General features: G+C 31.8%; 1 protein-coding gene across 1 annotated transcript in view; it reads right to left on the reverse strand.

Annotated features, from left to right (window-relative positions):
- The window catches only part of LOC134692913 (uncharacterized), a 56938-nt gene extending 39743 nt beyond the window's left edge, over positions 1–17195 (reverse strand). The window contains exon 1 of the mRNA XM_063553547.1: positions 17069–17195. The gene's annotated coding sequence lies outside the window, so the exon portion shown is untranslated. The remainder of the gene's footprint in view (positions 1–17068) is intronic.
- Positions 17196–17440: the final 245 nt, after the last annotated feature.

Consider the following 17440-nt stretch of genomic DNA (forward strand, 5'->3'; position numbering starts at 1 on the left):
CGTTTTTGTCCGATCAAGTTAAATCCGGGTTACTAGTGTAAACGCCTTTCACTTTATTTGAACTTAAAACAAAACAGCCATTTATGCTTGTAATTTCTCAATTCAACATCAAAGGCAATAGAGCAACGCATTAGTAATTGTATACCTGTCACTCAAAGGCATATGCAGTTCAAATTTTAGGAATGATACTCAAAACAACGAAAAATGTTGACATGTCTTGTTAGTAATCAAGTAACATCACTTTTCTAATCAACAATTGTATTGGTGTCAAATAACAGCCCACATATTGCTACAATAGGGTTTTTTAGCCTTTACCGGACTTTCAGTAGGCATAAAATTTACCTAAACTTTACATTTTCGCATTATCTAAGAATATGAAGTATGTATATTAGAAAATTATAGTAAAATTAAAGCTTTTGTTTAAATAAACAAATGAGTGATGAGTCTCATTTAGACGAAACGCGAATCAAGCGTATCAAATTATAAGCACGGTACCTATCAAAACCTAAAATTTATTAAAAAGTAAAATCACAAAAATACTGAACTTAGAGGAAAATCAATTCGGGAAGTCCATAATCACATGGCAAAATCAATTAACAAAACACATAAAAAACGAATGAACAAGAACTGTCATATTCCTGACGTGGTACAGGCATTTTCAAATGTAGAATACACTATTGTGTTGATGCCACTGCTAGTGGATGTTTCGTCCCAAGAGCAGGCCTGGGGTAATGGTAATTTGTAATTGTAATGCATTGTAATATTACATTTTTTGGATGTAATGCAAAGTAATTTGTAATGCACACTTTCTGCATTACAATTACATGTAATGTAATGATTACCTTAGTTAAAAATCAAAGTAATGCCTCCATTACTGTACATTACTTTTCATTACAAATTGGTAAAATTGAAGAATATTGTATAATAAAATTAAAATAAAAAGTATGAAATAACATTTTTATCACAGTTAATTACTGTATTAAATAAATTACATCAGTCTTTAAAACACAAATTAAGGTAAGAAATATAAAATGGTAAAAATTATCAAGGGTTGATCTTGGTTTCTGATATTTGTATAAAATGATATTGGGAATATTATGGTGTTTGGTGATTTGGTGGTCAATGAAAAATCTTATAAAAAAATTATCCAACAAAACTATATAGATAAATGGAAAAATATCAAGATGAAATTTTCATAATACTATACACACCTTACATGTATTTCATTGAAAGATTTAATTTGTCAAAAAACATTTTAAACCAAACTGTTGGTTGGGTCCTGTCTGTGTTGTTATTTCACCTAATTAATATCAAATGTTTTTATTGCAGTCAAATCTTTAAAACTTATGTTTGTCTTCACAGGGCCCTTAGGCATTTAACAAGATAATCCTTTAATGACACATTCATTATATCCCTTTGAAATCCCTTAATGATGTCTTAATGATTAAGTGATCAATGTTAAAAACAAAATTATATGACAATTTATTTATTTTTTACTACCACCTAAGAAACTTAAAAGTGACTTTTTCAGTTTCATGCCTCCTACTACTCCACTAAAGAGTATAGACACAGTTATGGTGAAGTACATGATGTTGACATCTACTTGTCTGAGCCATGTGAAGAAATTTCAAATAAATGCACTGGAATAATAGTAGTCAAATTCAGTGTGCCTTTCTTCTTTAGCTACTACAACTATCAAGTATTTAGCCATTTCCCACATATCAGCTTCTGTAGAAAGACTGTTTAGTATAGTAGAAAAGGTGTACAGAACTGATTGCTGTTCTCTTAATGGCATCATGTTTGAACCATTTATGATGATAAAGTGCAATGGAGATATTAATTAACCAGAATTTAAAGTCTATGTCACTAACTCTGTATGTATATATGTACATATACCCCTGTAATATTTATCAATTTCTTATAAAAATCTGTTTTTGAAATGTTTTTAGTTGTTATATTGAAAAAGTAATGTGTAATGTAATGCATTACACAGGCAAAGTAATTGTAATGTAATGCATTACATATGAGAAAAAATGTAATTGTAATTGTAATTGCAATGGAAGAATCACAAAGTAATTGTAATGTAATGCATTACATTGCAATGTAATAGCCCCAGGCCTGCCCAAGAGTATCACCAGCCAAGTAGTCAGAACTTTGGTGTTGACATGGATATTAATTATATTGTTATTTTAATAAATTAACTGTTTGAAATGGTGTGAATTATTCGAAAACTAAGGATTTTCTCATCCCAAGTATAGTTTCCACAGGCTTGATGCCACTGCTGATGGACGTTTTGTCTCTGATTGTATCATCAGCCCAGTAGTAAGCACTTCGGTGTTGACATGAATATCACTTTATATATGATCATTTTAATAAATTAACTGTTTGCAAAAGAATAAATTATTCGAAATACTAGAGGCATATATTACCTTAGACGTAGTTGGCACATTTTTTTGGAATTTTGGGTCTTCAATGCTCTTAAACTTTATGATTGGCTTTCGAGTGTCACTGATAAGTCTTGTGTAGACTAACGCAATACTGGCGTATAAAGTTATAAGCCTGGTACCTTTGATAACTATTTACACCACTAGCTTGATGCTACTGCTGGTGGACGTTTAGTCCCTGATGATATCACCAGCCCAGTAGTCAGCACTTCCACTACTGGACGAAAAAACGTCTGTCCATACCAGTAACAGTCGTTCTAAGACTGATAATGTTTGTTAAAGTTGTAACAGTTGTTACTGCTGCTGCAGTTTTTTTGTAACTGTCCCAACTTTAAAAATGTTTGTCTACAACATAAATCGACTGTAACAAGGCAAGAAATAACTGTCACGGTCATTAACGGACTGATACAACTATTTTGAAGTTGTAACAGTTGATTAAACGCCTAAAGGGTTGTCACAGTCGTAATAAAACTGATGCAACCATAAGAAAGTTGTAACAGTCATTGAAGTACTGTCCCAACACGGAAAACGTTGAAAAGAGGGACCAAAGATACCAAAGGAACAGTCAAACTCGTAAATCTAAAACAAACTGACAACGCCATGGCTAAAAATTAAAAAGACAAACAGAAAAACAATAGTATACATGACACAACATAGAAAACTAAAGAATAAACAACACGATCCCCACCAAAAACTAGGGGTGATCTCAGGTGCTCCGGAAGGGTAAGCAGATCCTGCTCCACATGCGGCACCCGTCGTGTTGCTTATGTGATTATTGAAACAGTCATGAATAAACTGTTAAAACGCAGAAAAAGTTGTAACAGATAAAATATGATAGCTACAACCATTGTATAGGCATAGCTAATTTATAAGCGTAGCAACTTCCAAACATTGATCTTCATGTACACTTAAAAGTCACGGATACAAAATGTCTAACAGTCAGGGATATAGGTTGAATTATTTGTAAAACAATTTTACTGTGTGAAATATAAGGTTGTGACAAAGAGAAACAATTATCACTCCCATTTATTACAATAATTTTAGATATATTGATTTAAAAAAAGTATTTTGAAATATTTGTCGCTGAACACATTTTTGTATTCGTCGGTTATTTAGTGAATGTGTTGAATTTATATATTTTTAACACTTCCTCGCCCTTATCTCTTCGAAGAAATAAAATCGGAACCAGCACTAGATACCTGCAATTTCACTAAATAAAAGATAACTACTTACAGAAAAATCGAAAAACGTTACCCAATATATTTGTAACCAAATGTATCTTTATAGCTGAATTAAAAGTTGACAATTTTTAATTTTATCTAAATAACAATTTAATATTTTTTCATTAAATTAGTTAGGTGTAAAATCATTCATGCATACACGGTTGTTTTCAATACCCGTATTTACGAATCACATTACTACATGTATAATAACGCACAATATACATGATATACTCTAAACCTAGCGGTGAACTCCTAATAAACACACTTGTCAATCTTATCCCCATATAAAACAGCTTTTTATTTTCTTGAGGGCTTATTTCACACACTTATTCTGAGCTTTTATTTGGGGCTACATTTTTGTCTTGTAAAATTATAAATATTGCCGTATTAACCATTTTGATTTCTATACATCTAAAAAAAAAAAATTCAGACATTTAACACATCTTTTGCAGCTATAGTAAACAAATCTTAAATCTATCCGAATTTAATTTATTTTATTTTATCGTATTTTATTTTTGAATAGTTCAATATTAACTCGACTTTGTATTGTATTTTGTACGGCATGGTCTATTTGAAGTTCAATTGTAATTGATACATATGCTACACGTGAATAGCACATCAGCATTCATGATTGAAGTAAAAAAAATATTATCACTCGCGAGAAAAAAATCATATTTTCACCAGATTTTTCGCAAACAATTTACCATACATATGTAAATACTAGTAGATGGACGTACTGTACAAGACCCGACATAATAACTAGCGCCAGTGAAAGTTCAAATGTTCAAAACAAGAAAACTCGCATTGTTTCAGACAGGGAAATCAAATCCTCTTTTATTTTTTTCACATCACGGTTTGGAACTTGATGTATTCTTTAGACTCGGGTCTTATTAAATTCTAAAGACTGACATCGGATTCTCTTATGTGGTTTCAGTTGATCAGATGTACTAACGTTTATCCAAAATATTTTCCCATTTCAAATTATTCAATCCTATAAATGCTTGTACAATAATGACATATTATTCAATCAGTAAAGAAAACTAACAATTGTTACTAGATGTACAGACAAAATTTGGGTCCCTTTTATATTTTTTTGTTTGGTGTAAGCCGTGTTCGCTGTTGAAGGGCCAGGGGCGGATCCAGCCATTTTGAAAAGGGGGTGTTTCTAACCCAGGACAAAAGGGGGGGGGGGTCCAATGACATGTACCCATTCAAATGCCTTGATCGCCTAAAAAATGTGTAAGGGTTCCGCGTCAATTGACATATTCCTCTTGATACTATCTTTTGATTGTAAGAAGCTTCTGTTCAAGTTTTGTAAAAATCTAGGATAGTTTATGAATCTAATAAATGTTTAAAAACTTTAACTGGCCGCAGACTGTGTGTAATGCGAACTGGCAGAACAATTAAGTCCATGTTTAAGTAAAATACAGATACAAAGGCATGACAGGTACAAAATATTAACAAAATTTCCTTCTAAATACTAGCTTATGATCATAAACAAGCTTCTGTCTAACATGTCTAAGTTTGGTATAAATTAAAAGAAGCATAAGAAAGTTATTATTTTTCTTTTAAATTTAACCACAGATCGATGTGTTGTTTCCTGGCAGAAAGTCTAAGTCCATTTAAAAGTAAAATACCGAAAAAATGGATTATTTTTTTACAAAATGTACTTCTGTATATTATCTTTTGATCATAAACAAGCTTCTGTCCAAGTTTATTACAAACCCAGGATAGTTTAAGAAAGTTATTAAAATTTTAAAAACTTGAACCAGAGTGTATGTAATGATTCCACGCAGAAAAACTAAATCCATTTATAAGTAAAATATGGAAAAAATGGAATTTTATTTTTACAAAATTTACTTCTTGATACTATTTTATGATCATAAACAAGCTTCTGTTCACGTTTGGAAGTAATCCAGTATAGTTGAAGAAAGTTATTAAAATTTCAAAAACTTTAACCACAGAGTGAATATTTGTGGACGCCGCCGCCGCCGACGACGGAAAGTAGGATCGCTAAGCCTCGCTTTTTCGACACCGCCGACCCCCCCCCCCCCCGCTACTGGATCCGCGCCTGAGGCCGTACATTGACCTAAAATGATTTAGTGTGTTATACATGTATGACTTTGTAGTGCTTATTGTGTTTATAGAAAACAATGGGAAAATGTTGCTTTAAACATCTTGGGATAAATATTATATATATAGAAGGCATTTATTCAAAAGCAGATATATAAATTTGTAGAAAAAACACGAATAAGGGCATTTGATCAACTATTATAGTACAAGTCTTTGGTTACCACAATATATTTGTTATCACTGACGTATCAAAGTTGCTTTTATATACAAGGTATAAAACGTTTAATCCCGCTGCAAATGTTTGCACCTGTCCTAAGTCAGGAATCTGATGTACAGTATTTGTCGTTTGTTTATGTAATATATACGTATTTCTCGTTTCTGGTTTTGTTTATATAGATTAGACCGTTGGTTTTCCCGTTTGAATCGTTTTACACTAGTAATTTTGGGGCCCTTTATAGCTTGTTGTTCGGTGTGAGCCAAGGCTCCGTGTTGAAGGCCGTACTCTAACCTATAATGGTTTACTTTTTAAATTGCTACTTGGATGGAGAGTTGTCTCATTGGCACTCACACCACATCTTCCTATATCTATATAAATATCAAACTTGGGTTTCTCATCTAAACTTGTTTACATAGTGTTACAATATGGCTATGCCTGTTATAGGTTTTTCATTATCACACATATGTGGAACTGATTTTGCTCATTGTTAAAGGATGTACAGTTACTAACAATTACATCACTTTGTTTACGGTTGATGGTTGTCTTATTGAAATTCATACCACATTCCTTATTCTGGTTATCATACAGTATATATGTTGTACCACTGTCCCAGGTTAGGGAAGGGTTCGAATCCCGTTAACATGTTTAACCCCGTTACATTATTTATGTATGTGCCTGTCCCAAGTCAGGAGCCTGTAATTCAGTGGTTGTCATTTGTTTATGCGTTATATATTTGTTTTTCGTTCATTTTTTTTTACATAAATAGGGCCTTTAGTTTTTTGTTTGAATTGTTTTACATTTTCTTATCGGGGCCTTTTATAGCTTACTATGTTGTATGGGCTCTGCTCATTCTTGAAGGCCGTACGGTTACCTATAATTGTTAATGATTGTGTCAGTTTGGTCTTTTGTGGATAGTTGTCTCATTGGCAATCATACCACATTTTCTTTTTTATATGTTATACAAGACTACTATACCAAGTATTATCAAATGAATTATAACAATTGTTAATAGTTGTCAGACTTTTGTTATCAAAAAGCAGCTACATGTGTATAATCAATATGCTGGACATGATCACTGGTTTCAGATGTAAACAAGATTGACTGTGCAAATGCTGAAATGTCATGTGTGCTTTACCTACATGTATGAAGGTTTTACTACATGTACCAGTATCACACAAACTTTCAATTTTCATTAACCTTTGAAAATGAAGTTGCAGTCAAATCTACCATGCCAGACAGATGATGTACACCCTACAAACTGACATTTCATACCCTATAAACATGGTTAAATAGACTTAACATTCTTAACATCCAAATTATGAAACTAACTTATGAATATCCAATAATATGCCAAGAATAGTGATCCTATACATGTCATGCATGTACATGTAGACTAGTTTATACTCTAGCATCTGAGAAACATATGGAAATACATGTAGATCAAACCACAAAAAGTAAGCGTTATTCAATGAACCATGACATTTTCATTGAGGTCAAAGTCTGATGTAAGTCTAGCAATTAGACATATTCACCTTACACCCATTTCATACACCAAATATAATTGACCTACTTTTCCTACTGCCTGTAGTATTTAAAATGTGTGATAAACAAACTTGACAAATTACATGTAACTGAAGTAACCTTAATCACTGATCCATGAAATGAAGTCAGGATCAGGCCAACCCTGCCTGACAGACAATGAGATATGTACATCTTTCAAGATACCATAAACACCTCAATTAATATACATTTAAGACTTAACATGCTTAAAGTGTATTTCACTGTCACGAATTCGGTGTTGATATTCATATGAATTATATGATCATGTTTAAAATTAACTGTTTGCAAAAGTGTGAATTATTAGTCAAACTAAGGATGTTTTTTTTCATTCCGGGCACTGAATTCTACCTTAGTTGTATGTGGCACAATTGTTTAGAATTTTGGGTCCTCAATGCTCTTCATTTTTATAATTGTTTGGCCTTTTAGTTATTTTGATCTGAGCGTCACTGAAGAAACTTCTTCGGAGTATATTGAATTAGGATGTAATCTAAGCCTTGCAACAGGCAAAATACGAACCACACGAAAATGTATTGCAAGGGTTCTGAATAGGAAAAGAGAGTGTTCAAGGTATCGGATTTAACGTCCCCAATTTGACCTATCGTGAATATTTACTTTTACTTGTACAGCCAAACGAACGATCAACGTTGGTTAGGGTTTTACTGCTTGTCGCTAGGAGACAATGGTGACCATATTTCTATTCCTCATTGGTTTAAACATCAAGAACGACAGGTAATGAATCAACAGCAAAGTTATCTTTGGAAAAAAATATTGGATGAAAAAGAAAAGATATGATGCATTTTTTTTATTAATGGAAAATTTACTTGTTTGTTTTTGTTTAATTATCTTACAGTAAACAAATCTATTTCTCAGATTTTGACAATTTTTTACCCTGGGAATCATCGGATTAATGCGATAAATTTATAGAATTTTTTTCTCTGATAATTTCATCAAAAACCAAAAAAAAACAAAAAAAAACAAAAAGAGCGACATTTTTGTCAACATATTGTTGATACAAACAAAAATCTACATGATAAAACCTACTTTCACTAGCTTTTGTATAACAGTAATGGAACTAAAATACAAAGAATTAGTCTGTTTAAAGAATAATAAAAATCAACTACGGAAATTATTGCGTGCAATCATTATGGCGATTTTGTCAATTTAGACTTAAATGCGATTTTAATTTTTACGATTTTGAGAAAAAAACCTGTGTAAGTCATATAATATATTTCAAAATGCGAGTTTAAATTATTGCATTTACAACGCCTTTGCATTTTCACGAAAATAAAAAACCTCGCAATCATTTCTGAATTTACAGTACTGTCTTGTAAACATAAACACAGGTTTACATTTACCTAATCATACGAAACTGAACGACGCATCAAAATTCATATTCCAAATAATAGTCAAAAGAAAACTGCTGAACCATTAAGGTAAAACATTAAGTAAGTTAGAATTTGAAAAATATCATATTTTATCAATGGATGTTTACTTTTGTCAATTATGTTTTTCAACCATCAACTAAAATATTGTTTTAAAAATCTGCTCAACAAAACAAAAACTGCAATTTATGTCCAAAAGATTTGTAAGATAATATAATATTCAAATTACCTTTCAAGTCATTCAAACAAATATTCAAATATTGAGGTTAATTGACATTGGGTATTATTGCAAGATATTACTTATCATACGAAGAAATCTGAGACGATAAGCTGACAAACTTATAAACTATTTTAAGATTTTAATATGTTTAAAGGGAATTCATATTTCAAAAATAGCAAAATAATGTATCCCCAAATAAAAAGGATACAGCACAAATTAAAACCAATGTATTTGGGTTCAAAACAGTGTTAACCTACACCAAAACTAGAGGCTCTAAAGAGCCTGTGTCGCTCACCTTGGTCTATGTGAATATTAAACAAAGGAAGAAGATTGAAAATTGACTACAAAGGTCAATAACTCCTACAGGGGTCAATTGACCATTTCGTTCATGTTGACTTATTTGTAGATCTTACTTTGCTGAACATTATTGCTGTTTACAGTTTACCTATATCTATAATAATATTCAATATAATAACCAAAAACAGCAAAATTTCCTTAAAATTACCAATTTAGGGGCCGCAACCCAAAAACAGGTTGTCCAATTCATCTGAAAATTTCAGGGCAGATAGATCTTCACCTGATTAACAATTTTACCCAATGTCAGATTTTCTCTAAATTATTTGGTTTTTGAGTTATAAGCTAAAAACTGCATTTTACCCTTATGTTCTATTTATAGCCATGGCGGTCATCTTGGTTAGTTGGCGGGGTCACCGGACACAATTTTTAAACTAGATACCCCAATGATGATTGTGGCCAAGTTTCAAATAATTTGGCCCAGCAGTTTCAGAGGAGAAGATTTTTCTAAAAGATAACTAAGATTTACGAAAAATGGTTAAAAATTGACTATAAAGGGCAATAACTCCTAAAGTGGTCAACTGATCATTTTGGTCATGTTGACTTATTTGTAGATCTTACTTTGCTGAACATTATTGCTTTTTACAGTTTATCTCTATCTGAAATAATATTCAAGATAATAACCAAAAACAACAAAATTTCCTTAAAATTACCAATTCAGGGGCAGCAACCTAACAACGGAATGTCAGATTCATCTGAAAATTTCAGGGCAGATAGATCTTAACCTGATTAACAATATTACCCCATGTCAGATTTGCTCTAAATGCTTTGGTTTTTGAGTTATAAGCCAAAAACTGCATTTTACCCCTATGTTCTATTTATAGCCATGGCGGCCATCTTGGTTAGTTGGCGGGGACACCGGACACAATTTTTAAACTAGATACCCCAATGATGATTGTGGCCAAGTTTGGTTAAATTTGGCCCAGTAGTTTCAGAGGAGAAGATTTTTGTAAAAGTTAACGCAGGACGACGACGGACGACGACGACGGACGACGACGACGGACGACGACAGACGCCGGACGCAAAGTGATGAGAAAAGCTCACTTGGCCCTTCGGGCCAGGTGAGCTAAAAAAATCAAACTGGGAAAGTACGTTAAATACGAAATGTGTTGTCTTACTAACTGATGCAGTCGGTCTTTGCTTTTATGTGTTGTTCACTATGATATCACGCGGGACATCACCGAGGGTATCACCAGCCCAGTAGTCAACACTTCGGTGTTGACATGAATATCAATTATATGGTCATTTTTATAAATTTTCTGTTTACAAAACTTTGAATTATTCGAAAAACTAAGGATGTTCTTACCCCAGGAGTAGATTACCTTAGCCGTATTTGGCACAACTTTTTTGGAATTTTGGGTCCTCAATGCTCTTCAACTTTGTATTTGTTTGGCTTTTTAACTATTTTGATCTGAGCGTCACTGATGAGTCTTATGTAGACAAAACGCGCGTCTGGCGTATAAAATTATAATCCTGGTACATTTGATAACTATTTACACCACTGGGTCGATGCCACTGCTGGTGGACGTTTCGTCCCCGAGGGTATCACCAGCCCAGTAGTCAACACTTCGGTGTTGACATGAATATCAATTATATGGTCATTTTTATAAATTTTCTATTTACAAAACTTTGAGTTATTCGAAAAACTAAGGATTTTCTTACCCCAGGAGTAGATTACTTTAGCCGTATTTGGCACAACTTTTTGGAATTTTGGGTCCTCAATGCTCTTCAACTTTGTATTTGTTTGGCTTTTAAACTATTTTGATCTGAACGTCACTGATGAGTCTTATGTAGACGAAACGCGCGTCTGGCGTATAAAATTATAATCCTGGTACATTTGATAACTATTTCAAACTTTTTACATCTGAGCATAGTTTTGTGTTGACGTAGCACGCGTCTGGTGTATGCACATATGTTTTAACCTGTTACCTTTGGATGGCTATTATTCGTTTGTTTCTCTGTTCTATATTTTCTCCCATTTATCTGTTTATTTTTTGTAACCCTGTCGTGTAATGTTGTAATTTTAATGTTATAATTAACAGTGCCATTAAAGCGAGAGGTTTGACATGCCACAACACCAGGTTCAACCCATAATTTTTATCATAAAATGCCATGTACCAAGTCAGGAAAATGGCCACTGTTACATTATACACTAGCAGCACGATTTCGGTCTGAAACGGTTATTTTGGTCTGATCACATCTTGATTGACTGAATTTACCGCTAGAGGAAATCGTCAAGATATTTAAGATCGTTAAGTCGCCGATCAGATCGATAGCATCATCAGGTAAATCAGTTCGTTAGTGCATGTCAAGACGGAAAAGACTGAATCGTCTAGCGGGCTGTTCAGACCCGTTAAGACAGTGTCAGACCAAAATAGACCATGGATACAAAATTACGTTCAAAATTTTCAGACCCTGTTTAGATCCGTTCAGTATATCGATTTGACACCACGAGTTACGCCCCTTCTACTCGATAATGCATTTTAGATTAATATGTATATATGTATTTAAATATTATAATTTGAAGTATATTTTGGTTAATTAAAAATATAAATAAAGATTAAATCTTCTGTTGATTGTTTATTTCTTTTCTAGTTTTGTTGAGGAACTAATAACTTATTTGTCTTAATTCAAGGACGTATATTTTATTGTATACACACCAAAATGTATGCCATAAATTTAACCTTAAAATGTTGTGAACACCGGTGAAATTGTTTTTCGTATTTGAAGATTAAATAGTAACGGAAAATCCTAAACGCTACCTCAAAAAGTTAAGGAAATGTGGGGTAATTGCCAATGAGACAATCCACAGAAATGCAGCGGAGGCAAATTAACACATGCATATTTTTGTTTTATGTATTACAGTTGCTTTAATTCAATATCTCTTGATATATGTCATAGTTTACCGTTGAAGCTGTTGCTTTTTTTTTATGTTTATTTTTTTTCGTGCGAGTTACTCTATTAAACTTGGAAAAAAATATTCTCGACATCCGGAAATTAAAAAAAAGACTGCCCGGATCCCGAAAGCGGCTCATGATACTGCATTCAGTATCTGTCGGGACCGTGTTAAAAATTTTCATTTAAACAATGTTGTATCCTTATAATATTTGTTTTCTAATTCATATAATATGTATATAGTACTTAGGATATATATATGGCGTTAATTTAAAAAAACAATCTGTGTAAGTTAAAATGGTCGAGTGCAATGGCACGTGCTAGTAATCAACCGGGTCAGAGAAATATATACACATATGTGTATATATGTCTCTGACCGGGTCAACAGGTAACAAAATCAATGATCCATAACGTAAGAAATGACATGCCTATTATATTTTACAATTACTCTCATCATCATTCTTAATTAAAAGGTGCTGTAAGGCTAAACGTTAATAAAGAATTAATGAATTTGTGTATATACGTACTAGTGATGTCTGGCCGTCAGTTTTTAATATATTAAGCAAAATAACGAATTTAAAACTTTTATACGTTAAAGGTTCTTACAATATCATATATGTCTAAACACTAAAAGACCATGCAAAATATTTGAGCGGCGCATGGAAAACTATTAAAAAACATGTACTGTTCGGAAGTTTGTTTACTATTCAAATATTTTTTTTTCGCTTTTCTACTTGCATAGTTTAGAGAGTATTCCTTTAAATTGTGTCAGTTATATAAAGTAGTGTGTATAATTGTATTCTATTTAGATGGCTAATTGTATATTTATAATATACATTTTGTATTTTACAACTAAATATACTATAAGTTGTAGTGTGATTGATTGTTGGTTGTTTAAGGTCCAGTGGCAAATACTTCATGCATATTCAGGACCAGCTGTAAGTTTATGACATATATGGAACTCACTGGTGTAGTTTTCACGTGTTGAACAGGTCGGGACCACTAAAATTAGCATATTTATGTTTTCGCACATGTAATTGTTTATTTACATGTGACGCAATTTACTTTTACCTATGTTTTTGACCAATCCACTAAATGAGTCACAATGCATGACGGACTACTACGTGTTTACAATCAACCAAGAACACGGGTTATTAATTGAAATACGACACATTTTTTCGTGCAATGCGGGATTCACAACTTAGCTTACTTTTTCATTTTGTGTATCCTCATTTATAGTTCGTGATATAAAGTACTACTTCCATGCTCAGATTAACGAAGAGTTGTTTATATGCGAAGAAAAAAGGGTTTAAATTGCCCGATATAAAGCCATTCACATGTTTGATGATAGCACATATATTTCATGTATTTGTCCACCAGACAGCAACTAAACAACAGCGCACAAACACAATTACCAATGAGATAAACTTACTAGTTCGTTTCTCTGTGTGTTACGTTTTGGTGTTGTGTCTCAGTTGTGTAGTAGTTCTCTTATATTTGATACGTTTCTCTTCAGTTTTAGTTTGTTACCCGAATTTGTTTTCTTCTCTATAAATTTATGAATTTTGAACAGCGGTATACAACTGTTGCCTTTATTCGACATGACAATATGTATGTGCGTTTACAAATTAATAGGGAGTTCCAAAAGAAAAAAAATTGTGTCGAATTCAGAGAAACATATTTATTGATTGAATTATATAACTAAACTGAAATTTAACAAACTACACAGACATAATGAAGGGGCCATTGCTAATATGAATATGTTTTAGATGATAAAGCATAAAAGAATGACACCACAAATCAATACCGAACTCAAAGACAAATTTAAAAGGAGAAGTCCATTAACAAGCAAAAATCGAACACTATCAATAAACTTCTCTTAATTCGACAAATTGTTAGTATTTCTGTTTTGTCGAACATTTACAAGTGATACGATGAATATGTAGAATCTCTTTCTTTGTAAATTTAAGGTAAAAACTAAATAAAAATTTCCCAATTCAAAATCAAGAACGACAATTTAACCCTCGTATTTTTGATAACAAATCTATTTTAAATATCAATAGATATAGGAAGATGTGGTGTGAGTGCCAATGAGACAACTCACCATCCAAATAACAATTTAAAAATTAAACCATTATAGGTTAAAGTACGGCCTTCAACACGGAGCCTTGGCTCACACCGAACAACAAGCTATAAAGGGCCCCAAAATTACTATTGTAAAACCATTCAAACGGGAAAACCAACGGTCTAATCTATATAAACAAAACGAGAAACGAGAAACACGTATATATTACATAAACAAACGACAAATACGGTACATCAGATTCCTGACTTAGGACAGGTGCAAACATTTGCAGCGGGATTAAACGTTTTAATGGGCCCAAACCTTCTCCCTTTTTCTGAAACAATAGCATAACATCACAACATAGAAAAACATACGATAAAATATCAATTGGCAGACTTAACTCAATCAAAAAACGTATGATTACATTAAAATTTTAAATATCAAACCTATTTACATGTACATCCACCAGATTATGAAAAACAGTAATTAAATTTAAAATCTTTTAAAAACGATGAATTTTAATTTTTTAAAATGATAAATAGACGACAACGGCTTGTACACATAAAAACTGAATAAAGTATCTAAAAATATATTCCTAACAAAAACGCAAATGAAAACTCATCAATTATTAACATTGAGTCAGATTAAATATATAACGATCTAAAATTCCATCAGGAAATATTTTTTTCCAATCATATTCAATCCTAGTTTTAAGTACTGCATTACAAAAAAAACCACAATTGGTTGACAACTATTTTTTAAGATTAAATATTCACATTATCCTTGTTTTTCATATCATTTAAAAGTCTTAAACTCCGACATGGATATCACATAAAAAGAAACGTATCTTGTATTCCTTTATCATTCCTTTTCTATTTAATTTTATGAACATCAATTATTTAGTTGATTTGTAAAATATCAAATCCGGGGATGGGAAAAAAAATTTAAGAAGGAAAAAGACATAAACTTTTGCTCAATGCAACACATTTCAGAACTATTGTCAAACGAATGATTTGTTATTTAATTAGCTGTTATCAATATTAACATGTTGATTAATATAACAGAAAATTTCACTCGTGCAAAAGAATATCTTCAAAATTTCTATTCATCTATGAAAAGAGGAACATATATTTATGTAAAAACAACTTGAGTTCAAATCTGTTGAGAACAACATACAATTTGCAAGAGCTTACATAACGCCGAGTACAACGTATACAGTTAAAAGTCTTTTGGCCCTCTACTAAAATTAATAGTATATGCAGGATATGACTGCAATTTTAATCTATGGATGAATATATCCGTTTAAATTCTGAAGTATGTCTTTCAATTTCTATTTAAGTAATGCTATCCTTTACCAACGAACTATTCTTTTATTTCTCCGACACTTTGACCGTGCGGGGAAATAAAAACAATAAATATTGTTATTGTCACAGTCGTAACATCACTGTTCAAAGACATATTTCTCTCCTTGTTGAAGGTTATATGGTTATCTACAATTACTTATATTTACTCAATTAAAATCTGCTGGATAGTTGTCTTATTTGCAACCAAACCACATTTTCCTTTCTTTATAACGTTCACGGACAATGACAATTTGATTTCAATGACGCATGCGGATGTGTTTTTTCGATGCAAAATTTAAAGGACAGTCGTAACCTGATTGCTTAATTTTACCAACTTATATGATCTATGAAAATATACTCGCCATCATTCCATTAAGAGCCAAAGATTATTTTGTTTTAAATTTAATTTTGTTTTTAATAAACACCTTTCAAAAATTAAGACCATACACAAAATCATGAAAATGTAAAGTCACATTATTTTTTTTTCATCAAAAATGAAATTTTAATGAAACTATTTCTCTGAAAGATAGAGCTTATTTGATTCTGTTTTTTCGTTTTAAATTACAGATTATCAACATCGACATACATGTACGAATTGAGATACCACATTTTAACAAAACATTGACTTTTTAAAATGTTTTATTCAAATGTTTCCTCGTGTTATTGTTAAGATACGACGGAAGTTCATTTGGAAAACCCATTTAGAAAAATTACGAGTCATACTAATAATACATTTATGGTTTGAGAAATATGTACTTAGAAATAATTTTAATATTTAAAATGACGGCTGAACCAACACATTTAGCAGGATCCCAATTTAAACGAATTCAAGTTTTGGCTTATGCAAATGTTTAGGTTCCACTTCCATTTAGTAATATTTTCTTCGGGCCAAGTTATCAACTGAAACCGGCACATTATATTCACTTTTCTAGAAAAGAAGTTTTTAAAATGATAAATGTTTTTTTATTTATATGATACAACAAAAAAGGGAAAACGTAACAAAAACGTAAATACTAATTCCAAATTGTTTAATCCTTTGAGGAAATTGATATCAATCATAAAATAAAGGCAATATAACATACTCAGTTAAAATATAACAGGTATAACATAAAAGTATCGGCCATTCAGTATGGCCGAACTAACCATGAAGAGCCCTATTATATTTATCATAAGTTGATTTAAGTTTTATCTCAAAAAATGTTGAGTACTTACAATTTCCGGATTATCTAAATAGTTATGTTCTAATCTTGATTCTCTGTAAGTTTTGTAAAAATAAGATAAATTATACTGACCTTAAACTTGTTAGATCAGCACCGTGTCTCTACAAGCCTCTGATTGAAATGCATTCAAAGTCCGCCTCTGTTAACTTAAGTGATCATCATTTAAATGGCCCAACCCATTTTGTATGACAATAGACAAAAATAGTGTAGCGTAAACCGATATACAGTATCAATGAGTGTTCCGGTATGGATTTTACTTGCGTGATTTTTAAAGGTAAATATATTTGTCGTATTTAAATAACGAGATATTGTTTATTCTGTTTTTAAAGATGTTTACATGAATTTGGTCAGAATTTACGTATTATGAAATACACATCATTCAAAAAATAACTTAAAGTCGGTTTATAAAGAAAATAACAATATATAACATAGATACACATTTGA

Source organism: Mytilus trossulus, chromosome 12 (genome assembly GCF_036588685.1).
Source record: "Mytilus trossulus isolate FHL-02 chromosome 12, PNRI_Mtr1.1.1.hap1, whole genome shotgun sequence".
NCBI classification, from domain to species: domain Eukaryota; kingdom Metazoa; phylum Mollusca; class Bivalvia; order Mytilida; family Mytilidae; genus Mytilus; species Mytilus trossulus.